The 19,982-nt window shown below is 44.7% G+C and overlaps 1 long non-coding RNA gene across 5 annotated transcripts in view; it reads right to left on the reverse strand.

Annotated features, from left to right (window-relative positions):
- The window catches only part of LOC148135820 (uncharacterized), a 78,674-nt gene that overhangs the window by 21,867 nt on the left and 36,825 nt on the right, over positions 1-19,982 (reverse strand). For 3 of the 5 annotated variants that reach the window (XR_015754959.1, XR_015754962.1, XR_015754958.1), the window contains 3 exons: positions 18,361-18,467; positions 12,142-12,710; positions 2,794-2,891 (listed from right to left, as the gene is read on the reverse strand). This is a non-coding gene — a long non-coding RNA (uncharacterized LOC148135820). Of the gene's footprint in view, positions 1-2,793; positions 2,892-5,146; positions 10,266-12,141; positions 12,711-18,360; positions 18,468-19,982 lie in introns of those variants that run through there. The other 2 variants (XR_015754960.1, XR_015754961.1) reach the window with 2 other exon arrangements.

Here is a 19,982-nt window from a genome sequence, read left to right on the forward strand (position 1 = left end):
AACTGTAGAATTGGGCTGAGAGGTGCAAGTGGAGTTCAATGCAGCTAAATGTGAGGTGATGCACTTTGGGAAGAACAACAGGAAGGCAGAGTACTGGGTCAATGGAAAGATTCTTGGTAGTGCGGGTGTGCAGAGGGATGTTGGAGTCCATGTACATAGATCCCTGAAAGTTGCCACCCAGATGGATAGTGCTGTTAAAGCGGCATACGGCGTGTTAGGTTTCATTGGTAGAGAGATTGAGTTCTAGAACCGCAATATCATGCTGCAACTATACAAAATGCTGGTGCGGCCACAGTTTTAATATTGTGTACAGTTCTGGTCGCCCCATTACAAAAAGGATGTGGAAGCATTGGAAAATGTGCAGAGGAGATTTATCGGGATGGTGCCTGGTGTGGAGGGAAGGTCTTATGAGGATAGGCTGAGAGACTTGGATCTGTTCTCATTGGAAAGAAAACGGCTAAGGGGGGATTTGATAGAGACATACACGATGATCAGAGGATTAGATATGGTAGACAGTGAAAATCTTTTTCTTAGGATGATGACGACAGCTTGTACGAGAGGGCACAACTACAAATTGAGGGGTGATAGATTTAAGACAGATGTCAGAGGCAAATTCTTTACACAGAGAGAGTGGTAAGTGTGTGGAATGCCCTACCAGTTAAGGTAGTCAACTCAGCCACATTAGGGAGTTTTAAACAATCCTTAGATAAGCTCATGGATGATTTTAGGATAGTGTAAGGGGACGAGTTGAGAAAATTTCACAGGTCGGCGCAATATTGAGGGCCGAAGGGCCTGTTCTGCACTGTATTGTTCTACGTTCTATGTTCTATAATCTGATTTATTTTCCCAGGTAGAAATGACAAATTTTAGAGGCCATAGATTTCAGGGGACGGGGGAAATTTAAAGAAAATAAAAACCGAGAGAACAACAGATGCTGTCAATCAGAAACAAAAACAGAGGTTTCTGGAAATGCTCAACAAGTCTGGAAGCATCTGTGAAGAGAAATCAGAGTTCACGTTTCTGATGCAGGACCCGAAACATTAACAGATTTGTATTTTCTCAGATGCTGCAAGACCTGCTGAGCATTTCCAACAACATGTGAATGTTTAAAGAGAATTATGTCAGGCAAGTTTCTTACGCAAAAGGTGGTAGATGACGAGAATGTACTCTCCTGGGAGGTAGTAAAAGCAGAAACAATCACAATGCTTAAGAGGCATTTGGGCAGTCACATAAGCAGTAAGGGATTGGCAGTGATATGGATCATGTCCAGGCAGGTGGAATTAGTTTGGTATAGCATCATGGTCCACTCAAACATGGTGGGCCGATTATTCCGGTGCTGTCCTGTTCTGTTTTCCAGGAGGTAGAATGTGTGGAGTGAGAAATAATATGTTGAGTGGAATATGTCTCTTCTTTAGAACACACAGTAAGTTGATGCATTTTGAGAGATGCAATATAGAAAGGGAACATATATTTGAGTGGCACAGACACAGATAGCAGGACATCAGGAATGGGGAACAATGTGTATAAATCAGTAAAGGAGAGAAAACAAAAAGTGTTTTGAGTAAAACAAATGTAATGCTGGGCTTCATTAATGGGGGAATGATAACAAACTCACAGAAAAGATGCTGACACTTGACAAAGCTCTAGTTAGGTCACAGTCAATCATTGCATTCAATTCTGAAAAACAGATTCCTGGTCAGAATGAGGAAGTTAAAATACCATAGAGGGACCAGTTCCATACCTTTTGCTTCTCTTTCAAGACAGCATGGGGACTCAAGGGTTAAACAGTCCCCTGCCAAAGGCCTTATTTCATCAGCTGAAGGCCTGTACTCTTAGAATACAGACAGAACACCTCAGAAGGGGGGAGGCTGACAGTATCTCAAAATAGAACCTCTTACAGCCACACGTATGGATTTCCCTGTAACCCCAGACAGAGGAATTTGCCATTTCCAGACAAGACTGAGAGCCCTGTGCCCAACCCTGCTAAACTGCCTCCCACTCCCATTATCTTACTTCCCCTCCATATGAGCATAGGTAAGTGAATCCCCCATTTACTGAAGGAAGAACCCTTCTGCCTTAATCTCTTCCCATCAACACATAATCATGAACAACATGATAATCAATTTCTGTAATCCATTCACACGTTATCACAGGACATTGTCATTCATCAAGCTTTGTAAGGTCAAAATTACCTACTTTAAACTATCTGTTGACAATCGCCCATGTGACTGCTATGCTTTGTTTAATTCCTATTAAATATACTGTCTCTGTGGGTAAGGCAGAGATTCGTGAAGAAGAGTTTCTACAAGTAGACACTTGGCTACTTTAGAGATGCTTTGAAACTCTCGCCGGCTGTCCAATAATTAAGCTACTGCTGTTGTGCAGAAAACTTGCATCGTCTGGATTTTTTAGATTAGATTAGTTTACAATGTGGAAACAGGACCTTCGGCCCAACATGTCCACACCGACCCGCCGAAGTGCAACCCACCCATACCGCTACATTTACGCCTTACCTAACAATACGGGCAATTTAGCATGGCCAATTCACCTGACCTGCACATCTTTGTGACTGTGGGAGGAAACCGGAGCACCCAAAGGGGGCCCGCGCAGACACGGGGAGAATGTGCAAACTCTACACAGTCAGTCGCCTGAGGCGGGAATTGAACCCGAGTCTCTGGCGCTGTGAGGTAGCAGTGCTAACTGCTGTACCACCGTGCCGCCCATTTGTGGAACAAAATAGGCCTCAACAATGAAGGATATGAGAGATCTTCAGACTGTGGCATACATACTTACTGGAGTGGTCACAGATGAAGAAAATGCAGTCACTGGATTGATTTGAAGAAATTGCGATTTTCTTTGAAGTGAAGAAGTTGGATATATTTTTGATAGAGCTGTATAAGATAATAACAAACCTAGATTTAGCAGACAAAAATATGTGTATTCGATAGGTGATGGCACAAGGGTTAAGGTCAGATGTAAGGTTTTGAGACAGCGGGAGATGAGCAAGTGTTTCTGTTGACTGTATTGGCTGGAAAAATGCAGAACATGTTGCCTATTATGATGGTGCAATTAGAGAGGATCAATGATTGATAAAAACAATTAGATCAGTTCTGAGGGAAATAAACTTGCAGATTATGGGGTATGTATGGGAATGAGAATATTGGATTCTGCTACAGAGAGCCAGCTTGGATTTGATGGGCCACTTTCTGTGCTATAATGCATTTTATTTGGACTTCCTTAACTTGCTCTGGTCGCCGATTAAGTTGTCATTTAGGTAAATCTGCTCAGTGTTCCCACTCAGACCAACACAGGCTGTCCATCCACAGCAGGAGATAATGTTTACTGTTTTATACTGGGTTCTTTGGGGGTGTTGTGGGGGTTGGGGGGGCAGGCTAACGGTGTGTTTAACAGTCTGCGAGCATTTATCTGAAATGGCAAAACACCAGTGCAGCCACACTAGGGACCGACTCTGGAAATGTGGGGAATGCCAGAAGGGAATTATTTACCCATCCCACCTGGAAACTGGCCAAACCAGTCAAACTGGGGAGCTGTTCACCTGCTGTGTGTGTGGGTGGGGTGTGTGTGGATGGCATCCATCCTGCTGAGACACCCGTCAATTTACTGATCGCCACGCCACAGTTCAATGATTTTTTTCTCTTTTTCACGCCAAGTAATGAACAATGGTTTTGGCAGCTCACAAAATTGTGCACATAGCTTTGGAAATGTTCACAACATTGTTGAACATGCACAGATTCACACTGGGTACAGATTTTTATTTTCCTTTATTCATTCACGGGATGAGGGTGTCGCTGGCCCTGTAGCATTTACTGCCTATCCCTAATTGCCCAGGGGGTAGGTAAGAGTCAACCACATTGCTGTCGGTTTGAAGTCACAATGTTGGCCAGACCAGGTAAGGATGGCAGCTTCCTACCTGAAAGGGCATTAATGAACCAGATGGTTTTTTTCTGACAATCGATTAATGGTTATCATTAGACTCTAAATTCACAAGTTTTTTTTTATTGAATTCAAATCCCCCGATCTGCTGCAGCAGGCTTTGAACCCAGGTCTTCAGAACACTATCTGGGGTTTTAGATTAACTGTCTTGCGACAATACCAATCGGCCAATACTTCCCCACATCGCTGTCCATCTGCTCAGTGAACAGCAATTTTCTGGTTCATCAGAACTGGGTAATCACACATACGTTTACTCAATGATTGCAGGAGTTGGATGTTGATTGGCTATTGACGTCCATCTCCGAACCATGTATTCTGGGGTTTGTTTCTGATGATGATAGGAAGCACCATCATACTTGTTATCCTTTGGGGTTAAAACCAGTTTCAATTAGCTTTCTGTTAAATGCATGGCAATCAATTCTATCTCACAACTCTCAGGCAGATTAGTTTTTGTAGAAGGACTCTCCATCTCCCCAACCTCCTCCATCCTCACCTCCAACAGTACAATAATCTCATAGAGTCTCTTTATGATTATGAATGAGACAATCTGATCGGCTGCTTCTTTCCCTAGTCCTATGTCAAGTTGGATCTTAAACCCCCCTTACTGCAGTTGTGATCCTGCTCATTGTACAGTATTGCTCGTATTTCATGTCTTGGCCTATCAGTGTTCATGATACTGCATGTAGTATATGGGGCCAACAGTGTAAGAGTTTAGCTCTTTCTTTCCAACAACAGCAGTAGAATTGTACTCCAACAAAACTTATAGAATCACGGCCAAGAATATCCCCCAATTTACCTCTTACCATCAACCCAGATTATCAATCCTCCTTCAACTGAGAGAATTCAGGAGGGCATGTCAGTCACAACAGCATGAATACCTAAAAATGAGGTGTTAACCTGATGAAGTTCTCAAAGAGAACTACTTGTGTGCCAAACAGCATAAGCAGCAAGTGATAGACAGAGTAACACAATCCGGGAAACAACAGAACAGACTTAAGATCTGCAGTCCAACCAAATCCAGTTGTGAATGAAATCAGAGCACAGCTGGAGTTCTGAAGACAAGTTCTCTTCAAAATATTAACCAACAAGAATGTCAGACTGGATTAATTATCATAAAACTCAAGTCCTTTTGATATTCATTTATTTACAATCAGTGTTCAATTCACCAAATGTAGCTGAAGGTAAAGATAATCTTCAAGTGATTGTAACAGTGGAGACATCTGAATACTTGATCAGCAAATTAAAGCCTGTTGTGTTGAGATAGTAATAATTTTAAAGATATTTTTATAAAGTAAGGTGACGAGTATAATGGAAGAAGTTGATTGGTGGGTAGCTGATAATCTTGTTTTAATCTGAAGTTAATTTAGGATTAGTGAACAAATGAACACATGGTAGGGAATCCCAGCCCCATGGAGTGCACATCCAGTTCCATGTGGGAAAACCAGGACACTTCTTGTGTGAGCGATAACCACAAGAACACGGAGGTGACGTGGGAAATGTCAGGAACACTCATTTGACCACGGTTAAAGTACTGCACACACTTCTGATCTCCTTATTCCAGGGTTGATGTGATCACACCAGGGAGGTTACATAGGAGATTGATCAGAATGTTTCTACAATTGGAAAATTTCTCATCTGAGGAAAGGTTGGATAGGCTGGGGATGATTTCCGAGGAGGATGAGCTGAGATTTAATTGAAGTGATAAAATGCTGAGGAATCCAGATCAAGTGGATACGAAGGAGCTATTCATTAACTCAGAGGTCAGAAACTGAAGGTTTTAGATTGAAACTAATTCTCAGAAAGAAGGGGAGGGAAGAATTCATTTCACTCGGAGATGGTGGGGAGCAGGAACTCACTGTTGGGGTGGCAGAGACAGTAACCAGCATCACATTAGAACAAAAGGACATGGATGTAACTGAAATGCTGGACCACGCAGGGCTGCGGACCAAAGTCTGCAGAATGGGATCATTGTGATTTATTTTACATTTCTCCAGAATATTAAAGTCAAGTCCAATTTGCGGATTTATGAACATCATCCGACCTGAATTCCAAATGTCAGAATAAATTTATCAGAAAGTTACAGCACAGATTGAGGCCACGTGGCGCATCCAGCATGTGTGTGCTGCGATAGAACGACCCAGGCTTTACAGCTTTCTGTATTCACCAACGAGTGCAACAATTTCAGACTTTGAACTCTGCCCTCTAAGTTGTTATAATCTGTTTTTATAACGTATTTCTTTTACAGTTGCACACCTTGTTACCTAGTTTCTTTCCCAGCCCTAACTCCATTCCCTGTGGCCTTGAGGGATTACTATTGCTGCTGTTTAATCTCTCCTGCCTTCCCCCGTGTGACAGACTGTCTTTTTGTCCTTGTCTCATCTCCAGCTTGCTCATAACCTGTTACATTTCTGATTCCCAGATCTCTGTGACTTCACTGCGCCCCCTGGGTCAGTGGCACGAGTTTTGAATTCTCTTCCTCATGAGATAATCGGAAATCTTTCTTTCTGCAGCTTCCCCTAGATTTTATTTTGAAAAAAAAAACAGAGGATTTGCATCAGAGTCAAGTATTTTGATCCTTCATCCACAATCCTGAGCACTTAAACGTAATTTGAGACCCTCCCACAGATGTGCAGGTTTAATGGATTGGCGGTGCTAACTTGGCCTGTAGTTTGTAGGTTAGGTGGGTTGGGTTAACCATGGTAAATGTGGGGTTATGGGGGTAGGGTGGGATAGCAGATCATTGCAGACTCGATGGACCGAATAGCCTGTTTGTGTGCCTAAGGGATGCTGTGATTCTAACTAATTGTGATTGTTGTCACATTTTCCTCATGCCAGGTTCATTCAGCTCAGGTACACATGCTGCGTTTTGTGTTTCTCTGGGTGCTCACTTAATCCTTTCCTTCAGTTTTACATCATTTTCACACTATTTGTGAGGGTGGGAATGCATTTGTAAATAAAAATACTCCAAGTGAAACCCTTCACAAGTCAGAAACTGTTTCTACAACTAGCATCACTCACCAGGAAGAGGAAAATAAAGGTTCTGTCACAAATCTGACAGAAAAGACATAATCACCAGGGAAGGCTTAATAGCTTAAAACTCTTTTCATAAGAAAAGACGAGGCTGAGAGACAACCTGGTACAAGTAGGAAGCTTTGTGTCTGTGTTTTCAGAGATTTGAGGTTGAAATCATTGGATTTGAACCATGTTTCATTGTCCCAGGTTATCAAAGGTGCTATCGAAATGTGCATCTTTCTTTCTGCCTATCTGTCTGAGTTAACAATCAGATGGATAGGTCATTGTCTCAGTGTTTTCCCAAATCCCTCATTGACTCTCCCTCCCTCTGCAATCTCAGGTGCCTCACCACTCACTGGGTCACGGAGAAACTCTGCTGTTATCATGAGAGCTTTCTTTGCTGTCACCTCTCTTAATGTTTCTGCCTAATCCCCACTTCCCTTCATTAAATTCCAGCTGCCTATAGTCCATCCACATGGACATGTTGAAGAGCATGACAGGAGAATGGATTGAAACTGACAGTTCAATAGCCAGAATGAAAGAGGAAGGAGGAAATAAACGGGGTTTGTGGATACCAGGGGATACAGACTCCAGGATTAGTCCTCGTGGGCATGCCCGCAGTGATACGAGACAGCATTCCATGATGAGAGTTAAACGCAGGTGGCTGGAGAGGGAGCCACTGAACATGAACACGTTTAATTCAAACACAGGAGGTTTGCTCAGTCAGTACCAGTGTGTTAGACATGGAGGTGAAATGAACCGTGAGGGGAAATGTTGCCACAAGCTGCTGATGGATAACTTTCATTGGAACAGGAGGAGACCGTTCAGCCCTTCAACCCTGCTCTGCTATTCAATAGATCATGGCTAATTTGTGGCCTAACTTGCAATTTCCAAAACTCTCCAATCTCATCAATAAACTCCTCTGCAACACACAAGATGAATATTGAAAAACTAACCAACTGCAAATGCTGGGAAATCAGAAACAAAACCAAACATTGCTGATAATTTTCAGGAGGTCTGGCAGCATCTGTGGAGAGTGAACCTTTGGGTCCAGTGACCGATCAGGTGACCAGCTGCAGCTGACCATTCTGCCTTTTCTGTAACACTCTCTGAACAGGTTCTGGTGCGAGGGGAAGGAGACGTCAGTAACAACTGAGAAAACAGGAGGATGTGCTCAACCAGAATAAAACCCATTTTGGTCTTTCACTTTTAATTCAACTGCAAACATTATTCATTTTTATTTCTGAAATATGATAATAGGCCAGTAAACAACTCTTCATGTCACTGGGTCTGGGAAACTGTATTAATTCTGACCTGGTGCAGGCGACATGTGAATCCAGACCCTGAATAATGTGGTTGATCCTGAACCATCTCCTGGGCAGTTCGAATGGATGACAAATGCTGCCCCAGCAAGTGATGCCGTGATCCCATGAACAAACAAAACAAATCCAATTACTGTGGTTAGTTGTGAACTTGCCGGTGTTATTGGAAGGGGACGAATGGGAAGGTTTATGGGGTAAAGGCAGAAGAATAGCATTCAGTGAGGTGATCCTTTGGAGAGCTGATCAGACAATCAGCCTCCTTTTGTGCAGTAACAATTCTGTGAATATTTCATTCTAAGCCATCTAAGGAAATATCAGGGCAGGGTTTGTAAAGAGGTCAGATTGAATGAGTGTCTCGGTGAACACAAGTGAGAGGCTTTGGGATGGATTAAATTAAATTTTATACTTTTGAACAGTCATCAACCTTACAGCAGTTAAAAATGGGAGTGATCAAGAGAGTGGAATTAGAGCAGCAAATAAAACTTAAACATTTATGCAGCTAAAGGGAATGCTGGGGAAAAATACCGTAGTTAGATTAGACTAGATTACTTACAGTGTGGAAACAGGCCCTTCGGTCCAACAAGTCCACACCAACCCTCCAAGAGCAACTCACTCAGGCCCATTCCCCTACATTTACCCTTTCACCTAACACTACGAACAATTTAGCATGGCAAGTTTATCTAACCTGCACATCTTTGGACTGTGGGAGGAAACCGGAGCACCCGGAGGAAACCCACGCAGAACGGGGAGAATGTGAAAACTCCACAGAGACAGTTGTCCGAGGCGGGAATTGAACCCGGGACTCTGGCGCTGTGAGGCAGCAGTGCCAACCACGCTGGCACAGTAGTAGGGGTGTGGAATGCACTACCTGCAATATTTGTAGACTCGCCAACTTTAAAGACATTTACATAGTCATTGGTTCGACATATGGATGGTAATGGAGTTGTGTGGGTGAGATGGGCTTCAGGTTGATTCCACAGGTTGGCGCAACATCGGGTTAGTGCTGATTTTATTCCAGGCCCTCCAGCCTCGGAGCACATCCTTCCTGTACCTATCCTATCGAGCTGTTGAAGAAGAGTTTTGTTCATTTGAAGTGTTTCATGTTTAGATAGTCCAGAGAATATAGCTTCAAGCTCCTCAATCTCTCCTGCCAGAGCAATGCTGCTGTTAGAATTCAATTCACTGGTACAGGTTACTGGCTGCTTCACGGACTGGAACTGACAATTGAGAATGAAAGGGTACTGTATAAAATATCTTCAATGGTATTGGCAGACGTGAGTGGTTTTAGGAAAATAACCTTGACTTACGGGCATTGAGTGTCAGAGCACTTCCTGTTGTGGGGCATCCTGTTTAGATACAATATATTGATAACTATTACAACTGACTTGCAGTGGCTCTGTCAAAGTGGTCAGAGCATTATGGCTGTCATCGAAGCTGGCAACAAACTTCCCATGGGTTACAAATCGTAAATGATAGAGTAGGTACGAGGTCTGAGTGCACTGTTGGAGTATCGATGTTGTTGTTAATCACATTAACTCGGCTGGAGTTGACTGAATTTATATTGTCTCTTTCTGAATCTCAGGATGTCTCTCTGGGCAATAAGTCTCCACAAACAGCAATAGAGCAGGCGTCATCTGTTTTGATTTAAATTGCTCTATAGCACTGCTGCTTCACAGACCAGGAACAAGGTTGGAGTCCAGCCTTGGTCAACAGCCTGTGTGGAGTTTGCACATTCTCCCCAGAATAGTGTGGGTCCACTCCAGGTGCTCTGGTTTCCTCCCACAGTCCAAAGATTTGCGGGTTAGGTGGATCAGTCATGCTAAATTGTCCACAGTGTCTAGGATTGTGCAGACTTGGTGGATCAGCCATGGGAAATGCAGTGTTACAGTGATGGCGTTCTCCAGATGGGATGCTCTTTGGATGGTTGGTGGGGTTTGATGGGCCAATGCTCTCCTTCCACACGGTCGGGATTTTATTCTATGATTGAAGATAAAGGCGACACAACAGTGTGTCCATGGAGAAGGTGCATGTAGTGTGTATCAATTCTCCCGATGCCTTAAGATAGAGATGGGCACAATAGGGGATATAGTGCTTTATCTCCACCACTGGCCCCTCCGCACAACTCCAATTTGATTTAGTCCCTTCCCAATTTGTCATTTGTAATGGTTTGTTTTACCTGTAAGGGGCGTTGTTTATAAATATTCAATTGGTTACATGAGTGGTTTACTGCTGGTGATTATATGTGAACCAAAATGGTGTAATGATGAATTTGATGGTGGGAAGGTTGCTCAGCTGTGTGTGATAACATTTCTGGGTAGGAGAAATGGGGAATAAAGAACTCTTCACAGCTCACAGAATGAGAACTGAAAATCAGTTAAATCAAACCAAAGGTGCAGACAGGGAGGGAATATTTCCCTGGAGCTTGAGTAACTGGAAAGTACATGGATTTTAGTAAGGCATTTGATAAGGTTCCCCATGGTAGGCTTATGCGGAAAGTCAGGAGGCATGGGATAGAGGGAAATTTGGCCAATTGGATAGAAAACTGGCTAACCGGTCGAAGGCAGAGAGTGGTGGTAGATGGTAAATATTCAGCCTGGAGCCCAGTTACAAGTGGAGTTCCGCAGGGATCAGTTCTGTGTCCTCTGCTGTTTGTAATTTTTATTAATGACTTAGATGAGGGAGTCGAAGGGTGGGTCAGTAAATTTGCAGATGATACGAAGATAGGTGGAGTTGTGGACAGTGAGGAGGGCTGTTGTCGGCTGCAGAGGGACTTAGATATGATGCAGAGCTGGGCTGAGGAGTGGCAGATGGAGTTCAACCCTGCCAAGTGTGAGGTTGTCCATTTTGGAAGAACAAATAAGAATGCGGAATACAGGGTTATTGGTAAGGTTCCTAGTCAGGTGGAGGAACAGAGGGATCTTGGGGTCTATGTACATAGATCTTTGAAGGTTGCCACTCAGGTGGATAGAGTTTGTAAGAAGGCCTATGGAGTATTATCGTTCATTAGCAGAGGGAGTGAATTCAAGAGTCGTGAAGTGATGTTGCAGCTGTACAGGACTTTGGTTAGGCCACAGTTGGAGTACTGTGTGCAGTTCTGGTCGCCTCACTTTAGGAAAGATGTGGAAGCTTTGGAGAGGGTGCAGAGAAGAATTACCAGGATGTTGCCTGGAATGGAGAGGAAGTCATATGAGGATAGGTTGAGAATTCTCGGCCTTTTCTAGTTGGAACGGCGAAGGATGAGGGGTGACTTGATAGAGGTTTATAAGATGATCAGAGGAATAGATAGAGTAGACAGTCAGAAACTTTTTCCCCGGGTACAACAGAGTGTTACAAGGGGACATAAATTTAAGGTGAGTGGTGAAAGGTATAGGGGAGATGTCAGGGGTGGGTTCTTTACCCAGAGAGTGGTAGGGTCATGGAATGCGCTGCCCGTGGGAGTGGTAGAGTCAGAATCATTGGCGACCTTTAAGCGGCATTTGGATAGGTACATGGATGGGTACTTAATCTAGGTTAGAAGTTCGGCACAACATCATGGGCCGAAGGGCCTTTTCTGTGCTGTATTGTTCTATGTTCTATGATGGTGTCCGGGAGTAGACAGGATTTGTTTTACAGGGCATTTAAAATTTTAAAAACTATTATATTCAGATAGTTTCATTTCTTTTCTTTTAGTTTTATTTATTGTGGAATATATAGCTACAATGATTTAAAACTAAATTCACAAACTATGTGTTAAAGACAAATGTTAAATAAAATCCATCAAACCATCCCTCAATGAAAACTGATGTGGAGGTGCAATCTCCTGGAGAGTCCCTGCCTACTTCTTCCTAGCCGGTCTTCATGGCTATATACATACCTGGGAGATTACAGCAGGAAGCCATTCAGCCTTTCAATCCTGCTCCACCACTCAATGGAAAATAGCTGACCATCCAACTCAGTCTCCTGTTCCTGCTGTGTTCCAATCCCTTTTTATGACTTTATCGCGAAGAACTATATCTACGTCCTCCTTTGGCTTCACTGCCTTTTGTTCCAGTGGTGTTGCTGTATTATTGTGTAGGTGTAGGCACGGGTAATGTGATGGTTCTGCCTCCTGGAGGACGCACTCAGCGTCCCTCATCATTCTGCAGTAACATCAACGGGGTTTCAGCAACTAAAGATAGAAACCGTTTCCAGGATATGGGCATCACTGACTTAGCCAGCAATTATTCCCCGTCTATAGTTACCCTTGTGAAGATGGTAGTGAGCTGCTGTCTTGAACCATTCGCAGTCAATTTGTTGCAGATAGACCGACAATGCTGAGAGGGAGAGTGTTGCAGGATTTTGGCCAAGTTATTCTCTATCTTCGGTTCTTCAAATGCTGGTTAACTTAATCACGATGTGCACGAGTTTGAGATTTCAGTCTGCAAATCTTCACCATCTAGCAGCCTGTATAAACGAATATGTACAGATTAGAAATTCAGAGCAGACAATTCTAGCTTCTCTGGAATAGCTTTTTCCCTTTCTTATGCCAAAGCTATAACGCTCCAGCCCACTTACTCTCTCCCACCACTCTTCCTCTGCTGTCCCTAATTTACCCGCCCCCATTCTCATGGAGTTACTGGTAAACGGATCCATGCCACCCCTTCCTGTCCTGGTTAGACTCTGCACCCTTTCTGGGTTTACTCCATTTCCCTTCAGTTGCTGAAAGTCAATAATATTACACGAGAATAAATCAAAATGAAATAGAAAGGGAGGTGGCAGATCCTGGACAGAAGAGGAAATTTCAGTCTGGGAGAACGAGTGAGATCTTTCCTTGTTTCCCATTGGTCGATTCCCAGCATTATGACACATTGGGGATGGAACTTGGGCCCATGTGGGTGTGGTGACACTTTAACCCCCCCCAACCCGTCAATACTACAAGCTGATATGTTCCTCCTCCAGCCAATCACAATGTCAAATGCTTTCCGCTAATTACCCCAAAGCACATGCTCCAAAATCTGCCCATATTCTGTACTTGTGTAGCGCTGGGTGTCCCCGCGTTTGCGTTGTTCCTGCCTCAGGGATTGTGGGAGTTGTAGCCCCCATGAAGCCACTGGAATCATGTTTCTGGATAGTGAATGAAAAGTGAAGGCTGGAGGGTGTTGTGAATAGGATCCCCATTCAGACACGGGCTGTTACTGGATTTTACGGAGACATCGGCTTCCACAACCTGATTTCTGATGTAAGGAACATAGATTCAGCCAATTGTGGGGTTGGGAGGTTAATAAGGCGTAGCAGATTTTAAGCAGATGTAGCTCAGTGGCTAGCACTGTTGCCTCACAGCATCAGGGACTCGGGTTTTATTTCAGCCAGAGGCAACTGTGTGGAGTTTACACGTTTTCGTAATGTCTGCGTGGGTTTCCTAGGATGCTCGAGCTTCCTCCCACAGGCCAAAGATGTGTAGGTTAGGTGGATTGTCTATACTAAATTGCTCACAGTGTCCATCTATGTACCGGTCAGGCATTAGCCATGGGAAATGCAGGGTTACAGGGATAGGGTGGGTCTGATTGGGATGCTCATCATAGGTTGGTGTGGACTCGTTAGATGAATATCCTGTTTCTGCACTATAGTGACTCTATTATATTCGCATGAAGAAGAATGAACTTGTCTCAATGTGTTGTGAATCTGTGGAATTCCCTATTCAAAATGCACTGGTTGCCAGGACAATGAGCAGATTTAATGAAGTGATGCAGATGTTTATTTTGCAATGAGATGAAGGGTGAGAGACAACAGGTGGGAAAATCCAGCTGAGACCGAGGTGAGCTCAATCATCATGGTATTAAATGGTGGAGCTGGTTCGAAGGGCTGCATTGCTTCTCCTGTGCTCAGTGCTTATCTTCTTATGGTAATAACTGGAAAGCTGAATCCAAAACTCACCACCTTCACCAAAGTAGATTTTGAAAAATTCAGGATAGTCAGGTGGATTAGCATTCCAAACTTATGTTGTGAGGAAGCACATAGGAGATAATGATTTTGCAATTTTAAACTGAGGGGAGACAGTGGTTTATAGTTTTCGACTGTGCAGTACATTCACACCGTCCAGAATACTCTGTTATGAATATCTATCCTATACTTTACTACAAAGCCAAGGTTTTTGACAATGAAACGCAAAATGCCCAAGAAACATCGCCTCAACTCGTAATCTGATAAAAGACTTCTGATAAATCTGGTTGAACTTAGAACACAGCTGGAAAGCTGGAAGACTACATCCAATCCCAAGATCTTGTGCTTAAACAAAGGAGACTACAATAGGATGAGGCAGGAGTTGGCTAATGTAAACTGGAAGCAAAGTCTTCACCTTGGGAAAGTTGACGGACAATTTTTTGAAGTGCTCAGCAAAAGTAAATATCAATGAAAAGGGAGGACTGTAGGAAAATCAGGCTGGGCATGGATACGGTAAATAGAGAAGATATTTGCCTGTAATGGGGGAGTACAGAACTAAGGGACTGGGAGGGAGGGTAGGCAGACAGGATGTGTGTGGACCGAGAGACTGGGGGACAGAGGGGGGTGAGACAGAGAGAGGGGGGCGGCGGCACAGAGAGGGGGGCGGCACAGAGAGGGGGGCGGCACAGAGAGGGGGGCGGCACAGAGAGGGGGGCGGCACAGAGAGGGGGGCGGCACAGAGAGGGGGGCGGCACAGAGAGGGGGGCGGCACAGAGAGGGGGGCGGCACAGAGAGGGGGGCGGCACAGAGAGGGGGGCGGCACAGAGAGGGGGGCGGCACAGAGAGGGGGCGGCACAGAGAGGGGGCGGCACAGAGAGGGGGCGGCACAGAGAGGGGGCGGCACAGAGAGGGGGCGGCACAGAGAGGGGGCGGCACAGAGAGGGGGCGGCACAGAGATTGGTGTGGACAGAAAGTGGGGATTAGAGAGGAGGGGAACAGACAGGGGGAACGGGGTGTTGCGGCTGACAGAAAGGGGGAACAGGCCAGGGAGCGGGGAGGGAAGAGGGGGCAGGGGGAACAGGCCGACGGGGGTGGGGGGTCGGGCGTGGGGACAGGCTGACGTGGGGGGGGGGGAACAGGCCGACATAGAGGGGGAATGGACAGAGTGGGGGAGATGGGGGGCGCGGGGAGCATACAGTGCGGGGGGAGACGGGGGGAACAGAGGGGGAAGATGGAGAGTTATGTTATACATCTAAAACTCAACCCTGTTCCTGTTTTCTCCTCCTCACCTTAATTCCCTCTGAAGGGTTCAGAGCAACTGTATAGTTCTTGGAAAGTGGAATTTCAGGGAGATCAGGTACCGAACGTGGCATTTGGGACACTAACATTAAATGGAATGTGCTGATCAAAAAGTGGACTCTGGTTTGATTCCACTCTCTGTGTGGTGTTTGCACATTCTCCCCGTGTGTCTGCGTGGGCTTCCTCTGGGTGCTCTTAATTTCCTACCACAATTCCAAAGACATGCAGGTTAGCTGGATTAGCTTTGGGTAATGGTAGGTTACAGAGTTAGGGTGGAATACTGTTCCGATGGTTGGTATGGTCTCATGGGCTGAAAGGCCTGCTTCCACACTGTGGGGATTCTATCACTGAGTATAGGGGTTAGGAGGTCAAGTTGTGGCTGAGTAGGGCATTGATGAGGCCAGTTTTAGAATACTGCATTCAATTGTGTTCTCCCTGATTTCAGAAAGATGTTACCAGAATAGGACTCAACCTCTTAATGACAAGTTCTTGTGAAGTGTTGACAGACAAACAGACCATGCAGTGTGGGTGGATAGTTCCTTGAAAGTGTGGTTGTAGGTAGACAGGTCGGTGAAGGTGGTGTTTGGTATGCTAGCTGTTATTGGGCAGTGCATTGAGTAGAGAAGTTGGGAGATCATGTTTTGGTTGTATAGTTTATTGGCTCGGCCACTTTTGGAATCCCCATACTGCTTTCAATTCCAGTCTCCCTGCTATAGGAAAGATGTTGGGAAACTTGCAAGAGTTCAGAAAGGTTTTTACCAGTATTGGCACATTTGAACCGTAGGGAGAGGCTGAATAGGTTGAGGCTATTTCCCTGCAGCACTGGACAGGTTAGGTGGCTTTATCGAACTTTATAAAATTATGAGCAGCAATGATAGGGTGACGAGTCATGGTTTCTTTTTTCCCAGGGTAGGGGAGACCAAACAAATGTGAATCTTTTTTCCAATGTGGAAATGACAAATTCTAGAGGAGAGATGGCAAGTTTAAAGGAAATGAAAACTGAAACAACTGAAGATGCTGTAAACCAGGAAGAGAAACAAAAGTTTCTGGAAAAGCTCAGCTGGTCTAGCAGCATCTGTGAAAAGAAATTAGAGTTAACGTATCTGAGGAAGGGTGACCAGACCCAAAACTTTAACTGATTTTTCTTCACAGATGTTGCATGACCTGCTGAGCATTTCCAACAGCATCTGTGCAAGGTTAACGGGACTGTTTGGAGTATATACCTGAGAGTAACTGTACAAAGTGTGAGTGAGACCACATCTGGAGTAATGACAGAGGTTTTGGTCCCTTTATTTAAGGAAATACATTATTTCATCAGAGGCATTTCACACAACATTGACTGGGATGAACCCTGGTTTGCAGGGATCATCTTTTTAAGAAAAGGCTGAAGAAGACTCTACTCACTGGATTTGGGAAGAATGAGAGGGAATCTCATTGTAACATGGAGGATTCTGAAGGAGTTGACAGCGTAAATACTGAGCGGATGTTTCCCATCGTGAGGGAGTCTGGAACCAGATTCTGGGATAGTCGCGGAATCACGGGTTCTGCTTTGGATTCATCAAGTTAAGGTGACACTGACATGGGTCAGGGGTTTCAGTAACAATGGAGCTGGGGTGAGGTGGAGATAAGCAACATTTTAAGAGTTTGAAATTCCTGGTGTTTGTGATTGTGTAGATATCTGATCAGAAGGTCACCTTGGGGTCAGATATGAGAGCAATGTTGTGAAGAGTGTGGTTCTGTCTCAGATAGTTTCCAGGGAGAGGGAGGGGCTCTGCATTAAGGGAAAGTAATTTGTAATAGCAACTGAAGACAATGGGTTTAACCATTGCAACGTTCCACTGAAGGAAACTGCAGCCAATCACGTAGTGGAAGTGTGATGAGCAGTTTGATAACTGAGTAATGGAGAGGGATGATGGGGAGGGAGAGCTGGGCATTGTCAGTGTACATGTGAAACCTAACACGGTGCTTTTGGACAATGTCACCTCCTGGCAATATGTAGGTGAGAAACAGGAGGGACCAAGGAATGATCCTTGAGGGACACCAAATACAAGGAATTCTGAAAGGAAAGGGAGAGTCGGGATGGAGTAGGTTTTTGCAACAACGGTGGGGTCAAATATTAGTTTGTAGCAGAATGGGAGAGAAGGACATAACCAGAAAAGACAGACAGATATAACAAGGAAAAATATGTGATTTGGTGAGGGGGAGTGATGAGGAGGAGGAGCAGCCCAACTCCAAAAGCACTATTCCTACATTAGTGACATCACCCAACCCTCAGCTCATTTACTGAAATACTCGTCCATCCCTGTGTTATCTCCAGACTTCATTATCCAAACACACTCCTGGCCAGCCTCCCACATTCAGCTTACATGCAATCTCAAGATTATCTCAAATCCTACTGCCCAAGTGTTCACTTGTACCAAAACTTGTTGATCCATCAAACGGCTCCTATTAACAATCAACAATTTAAAATTCTCACCCATGATGTAATTCCTGGCTGTGAACATCCCTGTCTCCCTGCACCACACAACCTGTGAGACCCCGACAACTCATTTTCTTTCAGACTCCCAACGATGAGTTTATTCATTGCTTCACCTGTCTGGCTGTTTCTACTGTTGCCAAGGCAACACGGTCTGGAATTCCCATCCGAACGTCCTCAGACCTGCTTTCCTCCTTTAAGGTATTCCTGAAAACCAGTTTGTTTGGCAATACTGTTGATCACCTGACCTAATATCCCCATCTTGGCCTTATGTCAGAAGTTCTCAATAGTATTTCTGTGGAATTATAAACATGATAAAAAAAACAAACTGTTGTTGATTTGCACATACATTGTCAACCCTTCACTGTCGCTGAGTGAATAATCTATAACAGCTCTTACCCAACCAAATTGTGGGAGCACCTTCACCACACGAATTGCAGCTGTACAACGAAGTCAAACATCACCTTCCCCCCAGGCAAAGGGGCTTTAGCACCGATCAATGGTATCTGTGGAGGGAGAAACACACAGTTGATATTTCAGGGATTGCAAAATGCATTATAGGGAGGGGAAATGGTGCAGAATTTGGATTTTGAAATTTGTGTTTTACCATGTGCACTAAGTTCTATAAAACCTCTCATCCCATACCATGAAAATTTCCTCCTCTTCCTGGTCAATATGTCCTTCCTTTCCCCTACCCTTCACCTTCACACGTTACCAATGCCTTGGCCACAACAACACTATGCTGTCAGTGAAGTTTATCACATGGTTGAGTATTGTCCCGCCCCTCATTCACTCCGATTGGTTGAAGGACAAACTAGCACTTCGAGCCCCCGTTCCCCCACTCTTATTGGTCATGCGCTGACATCAATTATCCGAGGCACATTGTGTGCTGGAGCATGCTCAGTGCTTCCTGCTTTTACTGCTGTTCATCAGGTATGAGAGAGAGAGACAGGGCTCATCCCTGTTTCTCCTGATGTCAGACAATAACAACAACTACCTGCCTTGTATGGAGCCTTTCACTTTGACAAATCTCCTAAAATGCTTCACGAATGCTGGAAACATTGATTCAAGAGAATGATTTTTAGATACATCTTTAAGGCGGACAGAGGGGGTTCGGGAGGATATTTCAAAGGTTTGTGTCCTCGTCGGTTCCAATCGTGGAGTGATATAGGTGGGCAACAGCTTACAATGGAGACAGTTAGTGGCTAACCATAGGTTAACAACCTCATGTCACAGTCCCCTACCCCACACACCAGTCCTTGTCCTCACAGCCTGCCATTACACACTACCTATGGTTAGTCACTAACAGTCTCCATTAACAACTAGTCACCCTCCCCCAGCCAGATCGTTATCCTTTATCCAACTGTTCCTCTCACTCTATCCCCACCTATCCTTTACTCCTTTTATCCTCCCCCCACACTATCTGCACATAAACTGACTTTTTTTTCAGAGTAACATCTGTTCTGTGGAAGGGACACTGGATCATAAACTTTAACTCTGATTTCTCTTCACAGATACTGCCAGACCTGCTGAGCTTTTCCAGAACCTCGTGGTTGTTGTTTCTGATTTTTATCTTCCGCAGTACTTTTGGTTCTAATTTACTGGGCGTTTGTAATTCAGCTCCAACAGCCTCTGTCCCAGTCTCTGCTGTCTCTCCCAACCCCAAACAGTGACACTGCACCCACACAGCTCATGGACTGGTGTTGTCTTGCTGGCCACACCCCTCATTCAATCCCATTGGCTGCAGGACCACACAGACTCTCCTCCCATTGGTCTGGAGCTGCCATCAATCAACAGGGCCCTATTGTGATGAGTGTGGAGGGCTCATCCCTCTCTCTGCCCTGGGATGAGCTTCATCATTCACAGTGAATGGGGCAGTATCACAGAGCACTGGGGCCGGGGGCTATTCAGCCCATTGGGGCTGTACTCTCTCCCACTGGAGATGCTGCAAATCTGTCCCAAGTTCCCTCCCATGTGCCCATAGCCCCCCAAATCTTTCCTTAAGTAAAATTCCAAGTCTG

The sequence above is a fragment of the Chiloscyllium plagiosum genome, unplaced genomic scaffold (genome assembly GCF_037043375.1).
Source record: "Chiloscyllium plagiosum isolate Xiang-an unplaced genomic scaffold, Cpla_swu_hap1 HiC_scaffold_48, whole genome shotgun sequence".
NCBI classification, from domain to species: Eukaryota; Metazoa; Chordata; class Chondrichthyes; order Orectolobiformes; family Hemiscylliidae; genus Chiloscyllium; species Chiloscyllium plagiosum.